This window comes from Peromyscus leucopus, chromosome 3 (assembly GCF_004664715.2).
Source record: "Peromyscus leucopus breed LL Stock chromosome 3, UCI_PerLeu_2.1, whole genome shotgun sequence".
Lineage (NCBI taxonomy): Eukaryota > Metazoa > Chordata > Mammalia > Rodentia > Cricetidae > Peromyscus > Peromyscus leucopus.
Genome location: NC_051065.1, coordinates 135381301 through 135391308, shown reverse-complemented (window position 1 = coordinate 135391308; position 10008 = coordinate 135381301).

Sequence of the window (10008 nt, the reverse complement as noted above, 5' to 3'; positions counted from 1 at the left end):
TGGACCTTTTTCACACCTCTCTCTCTCTCTCTCTCTCTCTCTCTCTCTCTCTCTCTCTCTCTCTCTTTTCTGGTCCTGAGCTTCACTTCACATAAAATGTCTCACAGTTCACACTTCAAGTGAATCCAATGTATAAACTTTGTCTGGATCATGATTTAAATAAACCAATGCAAACTTCAAAAAAAAAAGAAAGAAAGAAAGAAAGAAAGAAAGAAAGAAAGAAAGAAAGAAAGAAAGAAAGAAAAAGGTCATCACACTGTAGTTCTGCTCTCAGCAATGATAAAGATATTTTTTCAAAGACAAAGACAGAGATGGTCATTAATAGATGTACATACAACAGTGGTGACTCTATGAGACCTATTTGAAATTGGAGGAAAACAGTCCTTAAAAATCAATCAAAATGACTAAATTAAAAGGAGAATGGGATAATTCCCTAATCATGGTGGGGGATTTTAACACATTTCTTATATGATATGATATTTAAAAATCTGCCAAATTATAGCATCATTAAACTTTGATGTGTACATACATATCTATATCACATCAAGATCTACAAAGCCCACATTCTTTTTAAACACAGAGGGAACATTTGTTCAACTGGATATCTAATGATCCATGAAGAAAATGTAAACATGCCAAAGGTTTGAAATCATTCATGGCATGGAGCCTAGTTTTAGTGTGCTTAAGGAAAAATCAAGGCAAGGAAAAATAGGGAATAGTTTCACATGCTTAAGGTTTAAGGAACACACTTCTGTGTTTTCTGTGTGCTAAAGAAGACTTAGCAATGAGGGTTTTAAACATTTTAATTGAATGATAATAAGGATCCTAAACTCTGGAACTTGTAGTATCAAATGAAGCTGTAATTTTAGACTTAAATATTTATATAAGAAAGCCAAAAAGATAAAACTATCAAAATTACACTATTTTCCTTGTGGTATACAATAGTTCACATGCAGATACTCAACTGGCCCAGATGCCAAGAGTAAAATACTTCCCCAAATGGATCAAATACCCTACACTTCTCCCTCCCAAAGAATAAGGGTCCTTGTGGAAGAGGGGGCGGAAAGAGTGTAAGGGCCAGAGGTGATGGGGTACTTCAAGGTACATAGCAGGGCAGCTGCATGTCCAAACTCCCATTGATGACGACATCATCATGCACAAAGCTATGCAGACCTAAGTCAGACCAAATCCCAGCATGGAGGCAGTAGCTGGGCATGAAATCCACCACAAGCAAGGGAGTTATTGTCAAATGTTAGCTTCTGGGAGATAGAAAGAGAGAGAGAGAAAGAGAGAGAGAGAGAGAGAGAGAGAGAGAGAGAGAGAGAGAGAGAGAGAGAGAGAGAGATGGAGAAATACACACACACACACACACACACACACAATACATGAACAATTTGTAAGTATCCTGGACACATCTAGACAAAGCTTAGCTGGGACAAGTGACAGGGAATGCAGCATAACTAATTGTGTCAGTAAGATCTAAACGTGTTTCTAGACTCAAAAAGATACCCGTTTATTCATGAAGACTGTATAAGATGGAAATAACACTGATATCAACCTCATAATATCATAAGGACAACAAGAATTGAATCATTTGAATATCTTAGTGCCTGACTGGTAGGAAACTGTTAATAAATGTTACCCATTATTAGTATTTGGTCACACGATCTTTGAGTGCTTAAATTAACAGGTCATAAACTTACAATATTGAAATTGGGCAGTATTCTTCCTTTACCTTCCTTCCTTCTTCCCTCCCTTCCTCCCTTCTTCCCTTTCTCTCTCTTTCGTTCTTTCATTGACTTAGTTTCATTTTATAGGTGACCTAAAATCACACTAGACAGAAGACTTTGATTTGAATTTACCCCACCAACTAAGATCATGGATGTAACCTGAAGTATAACATCCTTAGTAAGCATTTTATGACTCCTGGGCATCGAAATGTGATAGCTAATCTTCATTGTCAACTTTCCTGGATTTAGATATGTTCACCTATGAGAAACAATTCTTGGCAAGTGGCTCTGAGGCCTTTTCCAGACAGGATTAAATGAGGGTGGGAGAGAGTTATCTTGAATGTGGGTGGCACCATCCCTGGGCCTGGGGTCTTAGATTGAATCAAAAGAGAAAAGAAGAAAACTACCAAGAGCTATGCATTCGTCTCTCTCTACTTTCTGGTCTGTGAGATACGAGCAAGCTGCTTTATATTCCACTAACCAGGTACAAGCTGTTTCCACCATCATGTCTTCCCAACCTGTGCACTCAAGCTTGGAGCAAAATGTAACCTTCCCTCTTTAAGTTCTGCTGGTGGCCATGACAGAGGAGCAGCAGATGGCAGTTGATTTCAGGGTGTCAGCCCACCAGGAGGCAACTCCCTAATGGGTGAATCTCAGATAGGCAAGGCCCCGAAACTACAGACTCCAGAATGTTCTTTGCTTCTCCTGTGCCTTCACATGTTTGCTGCTGCTCTTTCTCTGGTATCTGGCATGGTGTGAATGGGTGTGGGGGAGACCCCACCTGCCTGTAATGTAGTGTGTATATCTTATGGAAACATCCCATTCAACTGGGCATTTTTACTTATGGATTATTATGAAGATGATTTCTTCTTAAGCTGTACTGTCTAATTCATAATAATAATGTTAGTTTAAATAGAGTTTTGATGATTAAAAATATAAATAAGAAAGTGTCACACAGCTAGATCACATGAGTTTCTATTGAGGAGCCATATAGACTGTGGCTTACGTTAATGATTAAGGAAAACAATTGAATCTAAGTAGCCCAGTTAGCTTAAATTCTTTTAATATTAATGTTGGGAGAGTTGTGTTCAGAGGTTTCAGAGTGCATCATAGCTGAAATAAAGCTTTGAAAATAACTTAAAGTTAGACTAAGATATTTTTGTTCAATAGCTTTGAGGTGAAAAACCCAAGAAGACAAATTAAAGTTTTAGAAAGGCACATAGTTGAATGAGGAACTCATTAAGGTCAGGGAACAATAACAACGCAGCCCAATTATTATTAGCTAACATGCCTATCTTGCTAGAACTGGTTGATGACCAAAGGTGAGGATTAATTCCTTGTACCTATTTTTGCCCTCAATCTCCTGATATTAAAAAAAAAAAAACAACTATTGATGAGTGAGTATGCACCCTAAAGATTTAAAGTAGAGCTGACTGATTACTTTTCAAGTTTAAAAGTGTAAGTTTGTTATTAAGGTGTGAGGAGACAGAAACTAACGCTTTTGGGCAGAAGCGCCCCTTTCAGCTAGAGGCTTTTTCTGGCTGGAGCCTTTTGGGTGGGGACTCAGAGGAATTCAGTCACAGGATTCATGGAGTTGGTGAGGTGAGACGTGGCAATGGCTTGTTCCTTTGTCTCTCTGATCTTTCAGCATTTACCCCAATGTCTGGCTCTGGGTTTTTTTTATTTTAAGACCTATTAGAAATTCAAGCAACAGTTAGTGACTCCTTTAAGATTCCTTATAAGATTACCTTTCAAGATAAGTAATAAAGTGATTGGTCCTTTCTTTGTAACCACAAAATGCAGCCTGCCAAGGAAAGAATTGGCTGAGAAAAAAATACCCTCTGCTTGATCATATTCTGTTAATCTGTAACAAGTTACTTAGATGTCAATGTACATGGGTTCTTGGGATGACTTTGTTTTAATCATGTAAGGGAGATGAAAAACATGTTTTTACCTGTATTCATTATAATTATTCACTTGAAAAATAGAATGTAACCACATTGTAATTCATATATTGCCTGAAAAACTTTGTTTGGGTATATAAGCTGTAGAGAAGAAGTATACAGTAGAAGAATACAGAAGAATAAAGGAGGAAACCATCAAGAGAGAGTGTGAAGGTTTTTTCCCCCTAACCTCCTCAGATAAAAAAGTCCTAGCACGCAGACTCTGTGGATTCCCTTTGAGCCTCACACTGCTGGAGGCTGGTCCCCCACGCAGTGATAAAGTTCTGTTTTGCAAGGTGCTTTGTACAGCCATGAAAAATGTTACTAATGCAAGCTGGTAATTGGTGTGTGCAGTTTGATGAGGGGACACCTCCCAGAGTCTGTGCCTGGGTGGACAGGACAGCCACTATACTCTCATCACACTGGAATCCTCATTCCCCACTCCCCAGGCCCAGGAAGGGACTTCCTACACATTCTTATAGGTAAATCTCAAATGTCTCATTTACTCTGTTCTCTGCACACATTCCCTCCTCTGTTTTGGGCAGACTACTCTATCCCGTATGATAGCATTTGTCATAGATTGTTGCCAATATTTGTTTACATTTGTTTTTATTCCTAAACTATGTAATTAATAGTGTTATTTAATCTTGGCATTGCTAGCATATAATTTCTGGCACATAGAAAGCTCACACTAACTGCCAAACAAATAAATGAAGATGTATTATTATAGCATATACAGCTATGATATTATTTTCTCTTGTCAACACAATATTAAGATTTACTCTATAGAGTTTATTTATTTGGGGTGAGTGTAAGCTTTCTGGAAACTGTAGGGCCAGCAGGTAAGTGTTCTAATGATGTACTGTGCCCATTGGGTTTTTTTTTTTTTTAATGGTATGTGAATCAATTTTTTTTATTATTATTTTACAACACCATTCAGTTCAACATGATAGCCACAGATTCCCCTGTTCTCCCCCTCTCGCCCACCCCTCCCCCCAGCCCACCCCCCATTCCCACCTCCTCCAGGTCAAGGTCTCCCCCGAGGACCGGGGTCGACCTGGTAGACTCAGTCTAGGCAGGTCCATTCCCCCCTCCCAGACCGAGCCAACTGTCCCTGCATAAGTCCCAGGATTCAAACAGCCAACTCATGCAACGAGCCCAGGACCCGGCACCACCGCACAGCTGCCTCCCAAACAGATCAAGCTAAATGACTGTCTTACCCGTTCAGGGGGCCTGATCCAGTTGGGGGCCCCTCAGCCTTTGGTTCATAGTTCATGTGCTTCCATTCATTTGGTTATTTGTCCCGGTGCTTTATCCAACCTTGGCTTCAACAATTTTCGCTCATATAAACCCTCTCTTCTTTCTCACTAATTAGACTCCCAGTGCTCCACCAGGGGCCCAGCCGTGGATGTCTGCATTCAGATTCCTCAGTCCTTGGATGGGGTTTATGGCACCACTATCTGGGTGTCTGGCCATCCCATCACCAGAGTAGGTCAGTTCCTGCCGTCTCGCGACCATTGCCAGCAGTCTTTTGCGGGGGTATCTTTGTGGATCTCCGTGGGCCTCCCTAGCTCTCTGCTTCCTCCCCTTCTCACCTTCTCATGTGGTCTTCATTTACCATGGTCTCCTATTCCTTGTTCTCCCTCTCTTTTCTTGATCCAGCTAGGATCTCCCACTCTCTTTCCCTCGACTGTCGCCCTTCATTGTTCCCACTCATGACCAGGCTGTTCATGTAGATCTCGTCCATTTCTCCGTGTCTTTTTTGGGGGTCCCGTTTTCCAGGTAGCCTCACTGGTGATGTGAGTAGCAGTCCAGTCATCCTTGTTCCACATCTAGCATCTTCCTATGAGTGAGTACATACCATATTTTTCTTTCTGAGTCTGGGTTACCTCACTCAGGATGATTTTTTCTAGATCCATCCATTTGCCTGAAAACTGTATGATGTCATTGTTTTTCTCTGCTGAGTAGTATTCCATTGTGTATATGTGCCACAATTTATTTATCCATTCTTCAGTTGAAGGGCATCTAGGTTGTTTCCAGGTTTTGGCTATTACAAACAATGCTGATATGAACATAGCTGAGCAAGTGCTCTTGTGGTATGATTGAGCATTTCTTGGGTATATGCCCAGGAGTGGTATAGCTGGATCTTGGGGGAGATTGATTCCCAATTTTCTAAGAAAGCACCATATTGATTTCCAAAGTGGTTGTACAAGCTTGCATTCCCACCAGCAGTGGAGGAGAGTTCCCCTAGTTCCACATCCTCTCCAGCATAAAGTGTCTTCAGTGTTTTTGATCTTAGCCACTCTGACAGGCGTAAGGTGGTATCTCAGAGTTGTCTTGATTTGCATTTCCCTGATGATTAGGGAAGTTGAGCAATTCCTTAAATGTCTTTCAGCCATTTGGGTTTCCTCTGTTGAGAATTCTCTGTTTAGTTCTAAAGCCCATTTCTCAATTGGACTGTTGGTCCTTTTGATGTCTAATTTCTTGAGTTCCTTATATATTCTGGATATCAGTCCTCTGTCAGATGTGGGGTTGGTGAAGATCTTTTCCCATTCTGTAGGCTGTCGCTTTGCCTTGTTGACCGTATCCTTTGCTCTACAAAAGCTTCTCAGTTTCAAGAGGTCCCATTGATTGTTTGTCTCAGTGTCTGTGCTACTGGTGTTATATTTAGGAAGTAATCTCCTATGCCAAGGTGTTCAAGACTATTTCCTACTTTCTCTTCTAGCAGGTTCAGAGTAGCTGGATTTATGTTGAGGTCTTTGATCCACTTGGACTTAAGTTTTGTGCACGGTGACAGATATGGATCTATTTGCAGCCTTCTACACGCTGATATCCAGCTATGCCAGCACCATTTGTTGAAGATGCTTTCTTTTTTCCATTGTACACTTTTGGCTTCTTTGTCAAAAATTATATGTCCATAGGTGTGTGGGTTAATGTCAGGGTCTTCAATTCGATTCCATTGGTCCACATGTCGGTTTTTATGCCAATACCAAGCTGTTTTTATTACTGTAGCTCTATAGTAGAGCTTGAAGTCAGGGATTGCGATGCCTCCAGAAGTTGTTTTATTGTACAGGTTTCTTTTAGCTATCCTGGGTTTTTTGTTTTTCCATATGAAGTTGAGTATTGTTCTTTCCAGGTCTGTGAAGAATTGTGTTGGTATTTTGATGGGGATTGCATTGAATCTGTAAATTGCTTTTGGTAAGATTGCCATTTTTACTATGTTAACCTTGCCTATCCATGAGCATGGGAGATCTTTCCATTTTCTGACATCTTCTTCAATTTCTTTTTTCAGGGACTTAAAGTTTTTGTCATATAGGTCCTTCACTTGCTTGGTTAGTGTTACCCAAGGTATTTTATGTCATTTGTGGCTATTGTAAAGGGTGATGTATCTCTAATTGCCTTCTCAGCTTCTTTGTCCATTGTATATAGGAGGGCTACTGATTTTTTTGAGTTGATCTTGTATCCTGCTATGTTGCTGAAGGTGTTTATAAGCTTTATCAATTCCTGGGTGGAATCTTTGGGGTCACTCAAGTATACTATCATGTCGTCTGCAAATAGGGAAAGCTTGACTTCTTCCTTTCCAATTTGAATCCCCTTAATCTTCTTATGTTGTCTTATTGCTCTGGCTAGAACTTCAAGTACTATATTGAATAAGTATGGGGAGAGTAGACAGCCTTGTCTCGTTCCTGATTTTAGTGGAATTGCTTTGAGTTTCTCTCCATTTAATTTGATGTTGGCTGTTGGTTTGCTATATATTGTCTTTATTATGTTTAGGTATGTTCCCTGTATTCCTGATCGCTCCAAGACTTTTATCATGAAGGGGTGTTGGATTTTGTCAAATGCCTTTTCTGCATCTAGTGAGATGATCATGTGGTTTTTTTCTTTGAGTTTGTTTATATGGTGTATTACATTGATGGACTTTCATATGTTGAACCACCCTTGCATCCCTGGATGAAGCCTACTTGATCATGGTGGATAATTGTTCTGATGTGTTCTTGGAGTCTGTTTGCCAGTATTTTATTGAGTATTTTTGCATCAATGTTCATGAGGGAGATCGGTCTGTAGTTCTCTTTCTTTGTTGCATCCTTGTTTGGTTTAGGAATCAGGGTAATTGTAGCCTCATAGAAGGAGTTTGGTAATGTTCCTTCTGTTTCTATTATGTGGAACAATTTAGAGAGTATTGGTATTAACTCTTCTTTGAAGATCTGGTAGAATTCTGTGCTGAAACCATCTGGTCCTGGGCTTTTTTTGGTTGGGAGACCTTTAATGACTGTTTCTATTTCCTTAGGGGTTATTGGACTATTTAAATAGTTTATCTGGTCTTGATTTAACTTAGGTATGTGGTATCTATCCAGAAAAATGTCCATTTCTTTTAGGTTTTCCAGTTTTGTGGAGAAGAGGTTTTTGAAATATGACCTTATAATTCTCTGGATTTCCTCAATGTCTGTTGTTATGTCCCCCTTTTCATTTCTGATTTTGTTGATTTGGATTCTCTCTCTCTGTCTTTTGGTTAGTTTGGATAAGGGCTTGTCTATCTTGTTGATTTTCTCAAAGAACCAACTCTTTGTTTCATTAATTTTTTGTATTATTCTCTTAGTTTCTAATTTATTAATTTCACCTCTCACTTTGATAATTTCCTGGCGTCTATTCTTCCTGGGAGACTTTGCTTCTTCTTGTTCTAGAGCTTTCAGATGTGCTGTTAATTCACTAGTGTGGGATTTCTCCAACTTCTTTATGTGGGCATTTAGTGCTATGAATTTCCCTCTTAACACTGCTTTCATAGTGTCCCATAAGTTTGGGTATGTGGTATCTTCATTTTCATTGATCTCTAGGAAGTCTTTAATTTCTTTCTTTATTTCTTCCTTAACCCATTGGTGATTCAGTTGAGCATTATTCAGTTTCCATGAGATTGTAGGTTTTCTGTGGTTTTTGTTGTTGTTGAAATCTAGCTTTAAACCATGGTGGTCTGATAGAACACAGGAGGTTATTCTGATTGTTTTGTATCTGTTGAGATTTGCTTTGTGGCCAAGTATGTGGTCGATTTTAGAGAAAGTTCCATGGGGTGCTGAGAAGAAAGTATATTCTTTCTTGTTAGGATGGAATGTTCTGTAGATATCTATTAGGTCCAATTGGGTCATGACATCAGTTAAGTCCTTTATTTCTCTGTTAAGTTTCGATTTGGGAGATCTGTCCAGTGGTGAAAGTGGGGTGTTGAGATCTCCCACTATTAATGTGTGGGGTTTTATATGTGGTTTAAGCTTTAGTAATGTTTCTTTTACATATATGGGTGCCCTTGTGTTTGGGGCATATATGTTCAGAATTGAAACTTCATCTTGGTCTATCTTTCCTGTGACGAGGATGTAATGTCCTTCTTGATCTCTTTTGATTGATTTTAGTTTGAAGTCTATTTTGTTGGATATCAGGATGGCTACCCCTGCTTGTTTCTTAAGACCATTTGATTGAAAAGTCTTTTCCCAGCCTTTTATTCTTAGGTAGTGTCTGTCTTTGAATTTGAGATGTGTTTCTTGTATGCAGCAGAAAGATGGGTCCTGCTTTCATATCCATTCTGTAAGTCTATGTCTTTTTATAGGTGAATTAAGTCCGTTGATATTAAGGGATATTAATGACCAGTGATTCTTCATCCCTGTTATTTTTGGTGGTAGTGTGTGTGTACTTCTCTTCTTTGGGGTTTACTGTTGTGGCTTTATCTATTGCCTGTGTTTTCAAGTGTGTATCTGACTTCCCTCGGTTGGAATTTTCCTTCTAGTGCTTTCTGTAGGGCTGGGTTTGTGGATAGGTATTGTTTAAATCTGGCTTTGTCTTCGACTGTCTTGTTCCTTCCGTCTATGATGATTGAAAGTTTTGCTGGGTATATTAGTCTGGGCTGACATCCATGGTCTCTTAGTGTCTGCATTACATCTGTCCAGGTCCTTCTGGCTTTCAAAGTCTCCATTGAGAAGTCGGGTGTTATTCTGATGGGTTTACCTTTATAGGTCACTTGGCCTTTTTCCTTGGCTGCTCTTAATATTCTTTCTTTATTCTGTACATTTAGTTGTTTAATTATTATGTGTCGAGGTGCCAAGATGGGCAGGTCTTCCCGGAGTGGCTGGTGCCCAGGTATGGGGTCCGGGTTGGACCCGGGTACTCACCTCTGGACCAGAAGGGAAGTCGGGGGCAGGCTGGGAGCTAGGGGCCGGTCTCTAAGTCTCAGGAAGTGGCTGGGGTCTCGGGCAGATGGGTGTGGGGGCAGGGCGCGGAGACTGCAGGGGCTGCCGGGGGGCTTGGAAAAGGGGATCCCTCCCGGTGGGCCTAGAAGGGGAGCTGCCCGGTGGCCA